Raw genomic sequence first — 15307 nt, 5'->3', positions numbered from 1 at the left:
GATGAGACGCTGAATAAAAGATGTTTAATCGCCGGCAAACGAAAACCCGCGATTTCCCGTAAATCCCGGGCTTGGCCCGTATAGTCGAATATATACAAAGAAAGTACCCTGCGAGTAAACTCATTTCCAGAACGATTTTTTAAATTATTTTTTCACCACTAAAACGCATAAGACTTGTAGTTTTCAAAAATGTTTTCATTTTTGATGAGACGCTGAATAAAAGAAGTTTAATCGCCGGCAAACGAAAAACCGCGATTTCCCGTAAATCCCGGGCTTGGCCCGTATAGTCGAATGTATACAAAAAAAGTACCCTGTGAGTAAACTCATTTCCCGAACGATTTTTTAATTTATTTTTTCACCACTAAAACGCATGAGACTTGTAGTTTTCAAAAATGTTTTCATTTTTGATGAGACGCTGAATAAAAGAAGTTTAATCGCCGGCAAACGAAAACCTGCGATTTCCTGTAAATCCCGGACTCGGCCCGTATAGTCAAAAGTATACAAAGAAAGTACCCAGGGAGTAAACTCATTTCCCAAACGATTTTTTAAATTATTATTTCACCACTAAAGCCCATGAGACTTGTAGTTTCTAAAAATGTTTTCATTTTTGATGAGACGCTGAATAAAAGAAGTTTAATCGCCGGCAAACGAAAACCCACGACTTCCGGTAAATCCCGGACTCGGTCCGTATAGTCAAAAGTATACAAAGAAAGTACCCAGGGAGTAAACTCATTTGCCGAACGATTTTTTAATTTTTTTTTTCATACTAAAACGCATGAGACTTGTAGTTTTCAAAAATTTTTTCATTTTTGATGAGACGCTGAATAAAAGAAGTTTAATCGCCGGCAAACGAAAACCTGCGATTTCCCGTAAATCCCGGACTCGGCCCGTATAGTCAAAAGTATACAAAGAAAGTACCCTGCGAGTAAACTCATTTCCAGAACGATTTTTTAAATTATTATTTCACCACTAAAGCCCATGAGACTTTTAGTTTTTAAAAATGTTTTCATTTTTGATGAAACGCTGAATAAAAGAAGTTTAATCGCCGGCAAACGAAAAACCGCGATTTCCCGTAAATCCCGGGCTTGGCCCGTATAGTCGAATGTATACAAAAAAAGTACCCAGGAAGTAAACTCATTTCCCGAACGATTTTTTAATTTATTTTTTCACCACTGAAACGCATAAGACTTGTAGTTTTCAAAAATGTTTTCATTTTTGATGAGACGCTGCATAAAAGAAGTTTAATCGCCGGCAAACGAAAACCTGCGATTTCCCGTAAATCCCGGACTCGGCCCGTATAGTCAAAAGTATACAAAGAAAGTACCCAGGGAGTAAACTCATTTCCCAAACGATTTTTTAAATTATTATTTCACCACTAAAGCCCATGAGACTTGTAGTTTTTAAAAATGTTTTCATTTTTGATGAGACGCTGAATAAAAGAAGTTTAATCGCCGGCAAACGAAAACCCGCGACTTCCCGTAAATCCCGGACTCGGCCCGTATAGTCAAAAGTATACAAAGAAAGTACCCAGGGAGTAAACTCATTTGCCGAACGATTTTTTAAATTTTTTTTTCATACTAAAACGCATGAGACTTGTAGTTTTCAAAAATGTTTTCATTTTTGATGAGACGCTGAATAAAAGAAGTTTAATCGCCGGCAAACGAAAACCTGCGATTTCCCGTAAATCCCGGACTCGGCCCGTATAGTCAAAAGTATACTAAGAAAGTACCCAGGGAGTAAACTCATATCCCAAACGATTTTTTAAATTATTATTTCACCACTAAAGCCCATGAGACTTGTAGTTTTTAAAAATGTTTTCATTTTTGATGAGACGCTGAATAAAAGAAGTTTAATCGCCGGCAAACGAAAACCCGCGACTTCCCGTAAATCCCGGACTCGGCCCGTATAGTCAAAAGTATACAAAGAAAGTACCCAGGAAGTAAACTCATTTCACGAACGATTTTTTAAATTATTTTGTCACCACTAAAACGCATGAGACTAGCAGTTTTCAAATTTGATTTCATTTTTGATGAGACGCTGAATAAAAGAAGTTTAATCGCCGGCAAACGAAAACCCGCGACTTCCCGAAAATCCCGGACTCGGCCCGTATAGTCAAAAGTATACAAAGAAAGTACCCAGGGAGTAAACCCATTTCCCGAACGATTTTTTAAATTATATTTTCACCACTAAAACCCATGAGACTTGTAGTTTTTAAAAATGTTTTCAATTGTGATGAGACGCTGAATAAAAGAAGTTTAATCGCCGGCAAACGAAAACCTGCGATTTCCCGTAAATCCAGGACTCGGCCCGGATAGTCAAAAGTATACAAAGAAAGTACCCACAGTGTAAACTCATTTGCCGAACGATTTTTTAAAATTTTTTTTCATACTAAAACGCATGAGACTTGTAGTTTTCAAAAATGTTTTCATTTTTGATGAGACGCTGAATAAAAGAAGTTTAATCGCCGGCAAACGAAAACCTGCGATTTCCCGTAAATCCCGGACTCGGCCCGTATAGTCAAAAGTATACAAAGAAAGTACCCAGGGTGTAAACTCATTTCCCGAACGATTTTTTAAATTATTTTTTCACCACTAAAACACATGAGACTTGTAGTTTTCAAAAATGTTTTCATTTTTGATGAGACGCTGAATAAAAGATGTTTAATCGCCGGCAAACGAAAACCCGCGATTTCCCGTAAATCCCGGGCTTGGCCCGTATAGTCGATTATATACAAAGAAAGTACCCTGCGAGTAAACTCATTTCCAGAACGATTTTTTAAATTATTTTTTCACCACTAAAACACATGAGACTTGTAGTTTTCAAAAATGTTTTCATTTTTGATGAGACGCTGAATAAAAGATGTTTAATCGCCGGCAAACGAAAACCCGCGATTTCCCGTAAATCCCGGGCTTGGCCCGTATAGTCGAATATATACAAAGAAAGTACCCTGCGAGTAAACTCATTTCCAGAACGATTTTTTAAATTATTTTTTCACCACTAAAACACATGAGACTTGTAGTTTTCAAAAATGTTTTCATTTTTGATGAGACGCTGAATAAAAGATGTTTAATCGCCGGCAAACGAAAACCTGCGATTTCCCGTAAATCCCGGGCTTGGCCCGTATAGTCGAATATATACAAAGAAAGTACCCTGCGAGTAAACTCATTTCCAGAACGATTTTTTAAATTATTTTTTCACCACTAAAACCCATGAGACTTGTAGTTTTTAAAAATGTTTTCAATTTTGATGAGACGCTATACAAAAGAAGTTTAATCGCCGGCAAACGAAAACCCGCGATTTCCCGTAAATCCCGGTCTCGGCCCGTATAGTCAAAAGTATACAAGGAAAGTACCCAGTGAGTAAACTCATTTCCCTAACGAATTTTTAAATTATTTTTTCACCACTAAAACGCATGAGACTTGTAGTTTTCAAAAATGTTTTCATTTGTGATGAGACGCTGAATAAAAGAAGTTTAATCGCCGGCAAACGAAAACCTGCGATTTCCCGTAAATCCAGGACTCGGCCCGGATAGTCAAAAGTATACAAAGAAAGTACCCACAGTGTAAACTCATTTGCCGAACGATTTTGTAAAATTTTTTTTCATACTAAAACGCATGAGACTTGTAGTTTTCAAAAATGTTTTCATTTTTGATGAGACGCTGAATAAAAGAAGTTTAATCGCCGGCAAACGAAAACCTGCGATTTCCCGTAAATCCCGGACTCGGCCCGTATAGTCAAAAGTATACAAAGAAAGTACCCAGGGTGTAAACTCATTTCCCGAACGATTTTTTAAATTATTTTTTCACCACTAAAACACATGAGAGTTGTAGTTTTCAAAAATGTTTTCATTTTTGATGAGACGCTGAATAAAAGATGTTTAATCGCCGGCAAACGAAAACCCGCGATTTCCCGTAAATCCCGGGCTTGGCCCGTATAGTCGATTATATACAAAGAAAGTACCCTGCGAGTAAACTCATTTCCAGAACGATTTTTTAAATTATTTTTTCACCACTAAAACACATGAGACTTGTAGTTTTCAAAAATGTTTTCATTTTTGATGAGACGCTGAATAAAAGATGTTTAATCGCCGGCAAACGAAAACCTGCGATTTCCCGTAAATCCAGGACTCGGCCCGGATAGTCAAAAGTATACAAAGAAAGTACCCACAGTGTAAACTCATTTGCCGAACGATTTTGTAAAATTTTTTTTCATACTAAAACGCATGAGACTTGTAGTTTTCAAAAATGTTTTCATTTTTGATGAGACGCTGAATAAAAGAAGTTTAATCGCCGGCAAACGAAAACCTGCGATTTCCCGTAAATCCCGGACTCGGCCCGTATAGTCAAAAGTATACAAAGAAAGTACCCAGGGTGTAAACTCATTTCCCGAACGATTTTTTAAATTATTTTTTCACCACTAAAACACATGAGACTTGTAGTTTTCAAAAATGTTTTCATTTTTGATGAGACGCTGAATAAAAGATGTTTAATCGCCGGCAAACGAAAACCCGCGATTTCCCGTAAATCCCGGGCTTGGCCCGTATAGTCGATTATATACAAAGAAAGTACCCTGCGAGTAAACTCATTTCCAGAACGATTTTTTAAATTATTTTTTCACCACTAAAACACATGAGACTTGTAGTTTTCAAAAATGTTTTCATTTTTGATGAGACGCTGAATAAAAGATGTTTAATCGCCGGCAAACGAAAACCCGCGATTTCCCGTAAATCCCGGGCTTGGCCCGTATAGTCGAATATATACAAAGAAAGTACCCTGCGAGTAAACTCATTTCCAGAACGATTTTTTAAATTATTTTTTCACCACTAAAACACATGAGACTTGTAGTTTTCAAAAATGTTTTCATTTTTGATGAGACGCTGAATAAAAGATGTTTAATCGCCGGCAAACGAAAACCCGCGATTTCCCGTAAATCCCGGGCTTGGCCCGTATAGTCGAATATATACAAAGAAAGTACCCTGCGAGTAAACTCATTTCCAGAACGATTTTTTAAATTATTTTTTCACCACTAAAACCCATGAGACTTGTAGTTTTTAAAAATGTTTTCAATTTTGATGAGACGCTATACAAAAGAAGTTTAATCGCCGGCAAACGAAAACCCGCGATTTCCCGTAAATCCCGGTCTCGGCCCGTATAGTCAAAAGTATACAAGGAAAGTACCCAGTGAGTAAACTCATTTCCCTAACGAATTTTTAAATTATTTTTTCACCACTAAAACGCATGAGACTTGTAGTTTTCAAAAATGTTTTCATTTGTGATGAGACGCTGAATAAAAGAAGTTTAATCGCCGGCAAACGAAAACCTGCGATTTCCCGTAAATCCAGGACTCGGCCCGGATAGTCAAAAGTATACAAAGAAAGTACCCACAGTGTAAACTCATTTGCCGAACGATTTTTTAAAATTTTTTTTCATACTAAAACGCATGAGACTTGTAGTTTTCAAAAATGTTTTCATTTTTGATGAGACGCTGAATAAAAGAAGTTTAATCGCCGGCAAACGAAAACCTGCGATTTCCCGTAAATCCCGGACTCGGCCCGTATAGTCAAAAGTATACAAAGAAAGTACCCAGGGTGTAAACTCATTTCCCGAACGATTTTTTAAATTATTTTTTCACCACTAAAACACATGAGACTTGTAGTTTTCAAAAATGTTTTCATTTTTGATGAGACGCTGAATAAAAGATGTTTAATCGCCGGCAAACGAAAACCCGCGATTTCCCGTAAATCCCGGGCTTGGCCCGTATAGTCGAATGTATACAAAAAAAGTACCCTGTGAGTAAACTCATTTCCCGAACGATTTTTTAATTTATTTTTTCACCACTAAAACGCATGAGACTTGTAGTTTTCAAAAATGTTTTCATTTTTGATGAGACGCTGAATAAAAGAAGTTTAATCGCCGGCAAACGAAAACCCGCGACTTCCCGTAAATCCCGGACTCGGCCCGTATAGTCAAAAGTATACAAAGAAAGTACCCAGGGAGTAAACTCATTTGCCGAACGATTTTTTAAATTTTTTTTTCATACTAAAACGCATGAGACTTGTAGTTTTCAAAAATGTTTTCATTTTTGATGAGACGCTGAATAAAAGAAGTTTAATCGCCGGCAAACGAAAACCTGCGATTTCCCGTAAATCCCGGACTCGGCCCGTATAGTCAAAAGTATACAAAGAAAGTACCCTGCGAGTAAACTCATTTCCAGAACGATTTTTTAAATTATTATTTCACCACTAAAGCCCATGAGACTTGTAGTTTTTAAAAATGTTTTCATTTTTGATGAGACGCTGAATAAAAGTAGGCTGTTCAGTCACGTGACTTTTTGCCGTGTTCGGAAATTCAGCTTAAAACAAGCTCGCACACGGCAACGCGTATTTTGTTATTGCGCGTGATGGCACTTATTTTAAATCGTCGAATTCGGCACCTATTTCGCTTAAGACAGATGGTGTATGGGCAGATAGTGATTGTTAAGTACCTTAAATTTGTTTTTTTGAATGAGACTTGTTTAAACGACCAACAGTGTATTCAGATTTCGACGAGGGAAATGTAAACTTGGCGCAAACAGAGGAAAGTGCATGACGTATCAGGTAGTCTCACTTGAAATTAGTTTATATTAAAAATATCCTTTCAATTTCTATTCTTATTCCTAACTTTCCTGCATGACAAATCTGGAGAAAAAGCATTTTTTGTTTATATCGAACCCCCGTCTTAAAGTTCTATGTGACTTGCTGCAGTGCAACAACGAATTTCGACTTTTTATTTATTTTATTTTATTATATAATTTATAGTCTTGGAATGATGGCTATTAATCATGGCTATGTGCTAGATATTCCAGTTAACATTAGACACAGCTACTAAACTAAAGCACCAAAGCTAGCTAGCTACCTAGCTATATATATATTAGCCGAAGTAGTGGACCAGAAGATGGAGTGTGTGATGTTGTGTTTAATTATTCCATACCACTGTGTGGTTAATAGATAAAGGTATATTTTGCTTACTACTAGTGTGATTTGGTTTTTAAACACTTAAAGTATTAGGCTTGGAAATTTGTTGATTCCAGATACCAATTTGTTACCCACTCAGTTCTTGCAAACTGTTTACTGTTTACCATTATTCTTTTTTACAAAAACGCCTCTCTTCCAACTTTCCAGGCCTAAAGTTAGCTAAGAGTCAGAGTAGGTTACTTTATAGCTAGCTTATACTGTTTTAAAAAGCAAGATTTAGATAATAATTGAAGAGATAATGATTATATAATGTTATTTTTGTAAATATTCCATTGTTTAGTATGTATAGCTATATCATAATTGCTGACGTAAACTAGAAAGGCAGATAATACACAGTCTAGGTAGGAATGGTATTTTAAAAATAATATGCATTGGTTAAAAGTTTTGCAGCTTATGTTAGACAATAAAATTATTAGTGCAGTTTCGCTTGATATATTTTCAGCTTTAAAAATGAGTATTAAAAATAAACAAGTTTATGATCTTTTTTCTTCATTGAATGAAAAAAGCATTAAAGAAGTAAGTGATGGATTTGTTTTACTTGGTGTTGAAATAACATGTCCAGAAAAAGCGTTATATACAAAAGTTAAAAGACTAGTAGAGAAAGTAAATGGTCTGAAAAAAAGGAAAGCTAATTCTGCTATAGAAACTTTGTTGGAAGCTGAGTTTAGTGTTCCAGTGCAAATTACCCCACATCAGCGATCTATTGATGCGGCTAGTTCTAGAAATGAAGTTTTGTTTAAAGAGAAAATGAAACAATTAAAGGAGGAAAACAAAAGTTTAAAAAGAAAGTGCGAAAATTTTCAAGAATTAGAAATTCAATACAACACACAAGTCAAAGAGGTTAAGAAACTTAGTAACGAGTTATTTGTAGCAATGAAGGATGAAAATAAGTTGACAGCAGAATATCGTCGTATAAAGAACAATTATCTTGAAGTAGAGGAAAAACTTAGAAATGTGGAATTGAAATTTAAAGATAATAGCAAAGCGAGGGCAGATAAATTGAGAAATTTATCAAAGAAAATTAAAAACAGAGATGATAAAATTAATAAAATGGAATCAGAAATAGCTGAATTGATATCTGGTACTGAGAATAAAAGTGATGAGTTGGATGACATGAAAGTAAACTTGAACAGACTCAATGATAAATTAGAAAACAGTGAAACTATAGTTGATGATCTGCGGAATGAGAAAGCAAAACTGAAAAGAAAGACGCACAGTTTGTTGCTAAAAATTGAAAACCAGAAAAAATTGATTGACCACAAAGAAGTGAATGATATGAAGTGTTTAAAAAGTGATTATGACAAACTCTGTACAAACATGAAGCAACTTACTGAAGAAAATCGTGATTTGCAAATGCTCGTTTCGTTATTAAACGACAATGAAATTGTAACATTTGAAGGTGGTCGTTATTCAGACGAAATAAGAGAAGTTGTTATGGAATTACTTTCCTTGAATGTCAGCATGGGAAAGGTAAATGATGTGATCAAGGTTGTACTTGAAAAACTTGCAAAAAAAAGGGTTGACAGGTTGCCTTCACAAGGTTTAAAAAGTCATTTAATGCAAGAAGCATTAATTTTAGCACAATTACAGGTTGCAGAAGCAATGATTGATAATGACAAGGAGGCGTTTGGTAATTGTTTACATGGAGATGGTACATCAAAATACCATAAACATTATCAAAATTTTCAGATTACAACATCGAAAGGAAAAACTTTAACATTTGGATTATCAGAAGTTGCAGGTGGAGATGCGGCAATAGTAATGAAAAATTTTACTGACACAATTGATGACATGTGTGACATTCTGAAAGAATGTGACAAGGATGCAAATTTTTCCCGGCTTGTCACATCAATCAAATCTACAATGTCGGATCTTGGCCCTATTAATCCTTTATTTAACTCACAACTGAAATCTTTAAGGGAAAAATTATTACCAAATGTTGTAGAAAACTGGAATTATTTAAGCGAAACACAAAAAACGGACATGACCGATATGGGAAATTTCTTTTGCAAATTACATCTTCTGCCAAATTTTGCCTCAGAGGCAGATAAAGTTCTGCATTCATTTGAGAGAATGGTCCTCTGTGATGACTATGAAACAGTATTTGCCTTCAATAGTGCAAAAGAATCTTCTGCTTCTAGATTAGTGCGTACAGCTTGTAAAGCTTTTCATGTGCGTGGAAGTGACGAATGTGGAGTAGCATCGTATTTTAACTCGTTTTTAGCTGGTCGCAATCAGAAATCTTACTTTGTACCATTTATTGGAAATCGTTTTAACATATTGTTTTATAACGCTGCTGCATTATATTACCATCGTGATGCAGTCGTATCTTTTCTTTCATCATGGCCTGATCCTAATAATTTACTGAAAGCTGTAAATGAAGACGTATCAAATAAGTTGTTTCTTAGTGAAGTCAGAGCACTTGGCATTATTGATAAATTATTGACTGGTCCATTGTGGCGATTAATAGAGTCTTGTGAAAGTATCCTCGAAATAAATCCATACCTGTTACAACTTAAAGTCAAACTATCTGCACTCTGCAACAATTGTTCATCACTTCTATCTGGCAGTCATATTTTCCAAGAGGATGGTATTATTGTACACAACAAAGATGAATTATTTATCAAGCTATTTGAGGATACAGGTGATGATGAATTGGATATTCTAACACAGCAAGCCCTTGAAATTATTTGCCATGCAATTCTCATCATCTTAGAGCGTCAATGTAAGGATCAACTGCCTGGAGGAAAGTACTGGAGCCCCAGTCAGATAATAAAGGAGACGTCATCAATTGTACCAGTAACCAATAAGGCTTCTGAAAGTGACTTTGCAATTTTGGATTTGTTAGTGAAAACGAAGCCAAGTGCCAATGTTGAAACATTGCAGGCTTTAACCATGTGGTCGCGTAACAAAACACTTGATTGGTTTGAACAGAAGTCTTATGATGAGAAAAAAAGTATGATGGAATCAGCCAGACATAATGTGGAAAAAATGAAGGCGAAGTATAAATCAAGGAGAAAAGAACTGTTGGAGGAGAGGAAAAGGAAATTGCTTGCTAAACAAGATATGAAAAAGAAAGCTGAAGAGAAAATAGCATTGAAGAAAGTGGAAGCTTTTAACAAATTGCTTGAGCTAAATGTCCAGGCTTGGATATCTGTTGATGAACTGAAAAAAAACATCATGGATATATCATCACAAAAACGTGCAGAAGTTTTGCTAGCGCAAATGAATTTTTACAGGCATGTTATGCCTTTCAAATGCAATTCCAAATTGTTTAACAAAACAAAACAGAGTGGAAACAAAAGAGTTGATTTGTCTTGGGAAGAGCTTCTTGAAAACTTTGTTAAAATCATGCATGTAACATTTTCATCATCTGCAGAAAAGGTAACAAAGGATAACCTGAAGTCGAAGGAAGATAGAGATGAAGTAGTTGCAACCCAAAAAAAGGAACTGATGGAAAAGATCAAGAAAGAAAGGATGAAAAAACTGTCTGAACAACAAAAAAGCAACAAACTCCCTTCCTTCATCAAAGACCCTGATTGTTTAGTTGGTTTACACATACGGCATCATTTAAAGGAAGAAGATGAAGAGGATGCATATTGGTGTAAAGGGGAAATTCTAAGTGTAGCAAAACGACATTCCAATCCTAAACGCACGTTGTTTAATGTAGTATATGAGTCAGAACCTGAGACAGTTTGGAGTTTTCCAATAATTTTAGATTTTGAGAAGGGAGACGTTATTATGTTATCTTAGAATATAGTTAGTTATAGTATAGTTATATATTTGAGGGAAGAAATTTTTGTGGTAATGTATTTCGTTCAAACCGTGGAACTTTTTTATGGCAAAAACTTCTTCCTTTGAGGATCATTGTTTTGTCAACTTGTGACATGTGGTATATATTGTTCTATTAAAACATTTAGCACTTATGGTAGCTTAATATTTTGCGTTCTTTTTTTTATTTAGGTGCTAAAAGGTGCAGTTGTTCCATTTTCATCTGGTCTGCATATTTATACTCTGTCAAATATTTTGCAAGCTTTAAGAGTGTTTGTCAAAGTTTTATAGTTACCAACTTAGTGTTTTACAGTGGTTCCTGTGGACTTTCTTTTTACATTTCCTTAAATTTGAAATATCTTTTCAGCTATTACGTTATTTTCTCTGGCTGGTCTGCAAAAATATAAATTTCTTACATTTCTATGAAGTCTCTCAATGTTAAGATTACAGTTTATAAACATTTTTGCCGGTTATTGTATAATTGTTTTGCTTTTATACATTGATTTTATGTTATTTTTGAGCTACAGCATCATTTTTACTATCTGGTCTGCAAATTACACTCTTGTCAAATATTTTGTACTCTTCAAGAGTGTTTGTAAAATTTTTGAATAGTTACTAATTTGTGGTGTTTTATTATGTTCCTGTGAATTTTTTTCGCATTTTCATCAATTTGGAAAGATTTTTTCAACTATGACGTCATTTTTTCTATCTGGTCTGCAAATTACACTCTTGTCAGATATTTGTACTCCTTAAGAGTGTTTGTATAATTTTTGAATAGTTACTAATTTGTGGTGTTTTATTATGTTCCTGTGAACTTTTTTGCATTTTCATCAATTTGGAAAGATTTTTTCAACTATGACGTCATTTTTTCTATCTGGTCTGCAAATTTACACCCTTGTCCGAAATTTCGTACACTCTAATGAACTTTGTTTAACGTTAAGATTACAGTTTATAAAATTGTTTACTGGTTGTTGTATACTTTCTTGCGCTTTTAGAGCAATTTGTAGTAATATTTGAGCTATGACGTCATCATTACGTCATTTCTAAAAATAAACCATCAAAAATTAATATATTTTTTCTTTTACAAATATACTATCTACTGTAAAAATTTTAAGTTCTTACCATGTCTCAATCTGGAGTTATTGATTTTTAAAGATAGAAATTGTGAAAAAAAACCTATACATGACCCCCGTCTTTGTGCCGTGTTTTGTTGCGAAATTGGCCGAAAAACGCAACAAAAAAGGGCTATACTATCTATCATAAAAATAACAATAACTAGAGAATGGCTTGGAGTTAGGAGTTGCGCGACCCCTCGTTGAAACCGTATAGAAATGTAGAAAACGTTGCATACGGCTAGAAGGTCGAGCGGCGCATAGAAAAATTTGACCTGAACAGCCTAATAAAAGAAGTTTAATCGCCGGCAAACGAAAAACCGCGATTTCCCGTAAATCCCGGGCTTGGCCCGTATAGTCGAATGTATACAAAAAAAGTACCCAGGAAGTAAACTCATTTCCCGAACGATTTTTTAATTTATTTTTTCACCACTAAAACGCATGAGACTTGTAGTTTTCAAAAATGTTTTCATTTTTGATGAGACGCTGCATAAAAGAAGTTTAATCGCCGGCAAACGAAAACCTGCGATTTCCCGTAAATCCCGGACTCGGCCCGTATAGTCAAAAGTATACAAAGAAAGTACCCAGGGAGTAAACTCATTTCCCAAACGATTTTTTAAATTATTATTTCACCACTAAAGCCCATGAGACTTGTAGTTTTTAAAAATGTTTTCATTTTTGATGAGACGCTGAATAAAAGAAGTTTAATCGCCGGCAAACGAAAACCCGCGACTTCCCGTAAATCCCGGACTCGGCCCGTATAGTCAAAAGTATACAAAGAAAGTACCCAGGGAGTAAACTCATTTGCCGAACGATTTTTTAAATTCTTTTTTCATACTAAAACGCATGAGACTTGTAGTTTTTAAAAATGTTTTCATTTTTGATGAGACGCTGAATAAAAGAAGTTTAATCGCCGGCAAACGAAAAACCGCGATTTCCCGTAAATCCCGGGCTTGGCCCGTATAGTCGAATGTATACAAAAAAAGTACCCAGGAAGTAAACTCATTTCCCGAACGATTTTTTAATTTATTTTTTCACCACTAAAACGCATGAGACTTGTAGTTTTCAAAACTGTTTTCATTTTTGATGAGACGCTGCATAAAAGAAGTTTAATCGCCGGCAAACGAAAACCTGCGATTTCCCGTAAATCCCGGACTCGGCCCGTATAGTCAAAAGTATACAAAGAAAGTACCCAGGGAGTAAACTCATTTCCCAAACGATTTTTTAAATTATTATTTCACCACTAAAGCCCATGAGACTTGTAGTTTTTAAAAATGTTTTCATTTTTGATGAGACGCTGAATAAAAGAAGTTTAATCGCCGGCAAACGAAAAACCGCGATTTCCCGTAAATCCCGGGCTTGGCCCGTATAGTCGAATGTATACAAAAAAAGTACCCAGGAAGTAAACTCATTTCCCGAACGATTTTTTAATTTATTTTTTCACCACTAAAACGCATGAGACTTGTAGTTTTCAAAAATGTTTTCATTTTTGATGAGACGCTGAATAAAAGATGTTTAATCGCCGGCAAACGAAAACCTGCGATTTCCCGTAAATCCCGGACTCGGCCCGTATAGTCAAAAGTATACAAAGAAAGTACCCAGGGAGTAAACCCATTTCCCGAACGATTTTTTAAATTATATTTTCACCACTAAAGCCCATGAGACTTGTAGTTTTTAAAAATGTTTTCAATTTTGATGAGACGCTATACAAAAGAAGTTTAATCGCCGGCAAACGAAAACCCGCGATTTCCCGTAAATCCCGGTCTCGGCCCGTATAGTCAAAAGTATACAAGGAAAGTACCCAGTGAGTAAAGTCATTTCCCTAACGAATTTTTAAATTATTTTTTCACCACTATAACGCATGAGACTTGTAGTTTTCAAAAATGTTTTCATTTGTGATGAGACGCTGAATAAAAGAAGTTTAATCGCCGGCAAACGAAAACCTGCGATTTCCCGTAAATCCAGGACTCGGCCCGGATAGTCAAAAGTATACAAAGAAAGTACCCACGGTGTAAACTCATTTGCCGAACGATTTTTTAAAATTTTTTTTCATACTAAAACGCATGAGACTTGTAGTTTTCAAAAATGTTTTCATTTTTGATGAGACGCTGAATAAAAGAAGTTTAATCGCCGGCAAACGAAAACCTGCGATTTCCCGTAAATCCTGGACTCGGCCCTTATAGTCAAAAGTATACAAAGAAAGTACCCAGGGAGTAAACTCATTTCCCAAACGATTTTTTAAATTATTATTTCACCACTAAAGCCCATGAGACTTGTAGTTTTTAAAAATGTTTTCAATTTTGATGAGACGCTGAACAAAAGAAGTTTAATCGACGGCAAACGAAAACCCGCGACTTCCCGTAAATCCCGGTAAATACCGGTCTCGGCCCGTATAGTCAAAAGTATACAAGGAAAGTACCCAGTGAGTAAACTCATTTCCCTAAGGAATTTTTAAATTATTTTTTCACCACTAAAACGCATGAGACTTGTAGTTTTCAAAAATGTTTTCATTTTTGATGAGACGCTGAATGAAAGAGGTTTAATCGCCTACAAACGAAAACCTGCGATTTCCCGTAAATCCCGGACTCGGCCCGTATAGTCAAAAGTATACAAAGAAAGTACCCAGGGAGTAAACCCATTTCCCGAACGATTTTTTAAATTATATTTTCACCACTAAAGCCCATGAGACTTGTAGTTTTTAAAAATGTTTTCAATTTTGATGAGACGCTATACAAAAGAAGTTTAATCGCCGGCAAACGAAAACCCGCGATTTCCCGTAAATCCCGGTCTCGGCCCGTATAGTCAAAAGTATACAAGGAAAGTACCCAGTGAGTAAACTCATTTCCCTAACGAATTTTTAAATTATTTTTTCACCACTAAAACGCATGAGACTTGTAGTTTTCAAAAATGTTTTCATTTTTGATGAGACGCTGAATAAAAGATGTTTAATCGCCGGCAAACGAAAACCTGCGATTTCCCGTAAATCCCGGACTCGGCCCGTATAGTCAAAAGTATACAAAGAAAGTACCCAGGGAGTAAACCCATTTCCCGAACGATTTTTTAAATTATATTTTCACCACTAAAGCCCATGAGACTTGTAGTTTTTAAAAATGTTTTCAATTTTGATGAGACGCTATACAAAAGAAGTTTAATCGCCGGCAAACGAAAACCCGCGATTTCCCGTAAATCCCGGTCTCGGCCCGTATAGTCAAAAGTATACAAGGAAAGTACCCAGTGAGTAAAGTCATTTCCCTAACGAATTTTTAAATTATTTTTTCACCAATATAACGCATGAGACTTGTAGTTTTCAAAAATGTTTTCATTTGTGATGAGACGCTGAATAAAAGAAGTTTAATCGCCGGCAAACGAAAACCTGCGATTTCCCGTAAATCCAGGACTCGGCCCGGATAGT

General features: G+C 35.6%; 1 long non-coding RNA gene across 1 annotated transcript; it reads left to right on the top strand.

Moving 5' to 3' along the window:
* Positions 1-6360: 6360 nt before the first annotated feature.
* On the top strand, positions 6361-11174 carry LOC130630746 (uncharacterized). The gene is made up of 3 exons (XR_008982116.1): positions 6361-6595; positions 6797-6991; positions 10976-11174. It is a non-coding gene; the product is annotated as an uncharacterized LOC130630746 (long non-coding RNA).
* Positions 11175-15307: the final 4133 nt, after the last annotated feature.

Source organism: Hydractinia symbiolongicarpus, chromosome 2 (genome assembly GCF_029227915.1).
Source record: "Hydractinia symbiolongicarpus strain clone_291-10 chromosome 2, HSymV2.1, whole genome shotgun sequence".
NCBI classification, from domain to species: Eukaryota; Metazoa; Cnidaria; class Hydrozoa; order Anthoathecata; family Hydractiniidae; genus Hydractinia; species Hydractinia symbiolongicarpus.
Note: the sequence above shows the minus strand (reverse complement) of the source record. Positions and strands in the feature narration are given on the sequence as shown.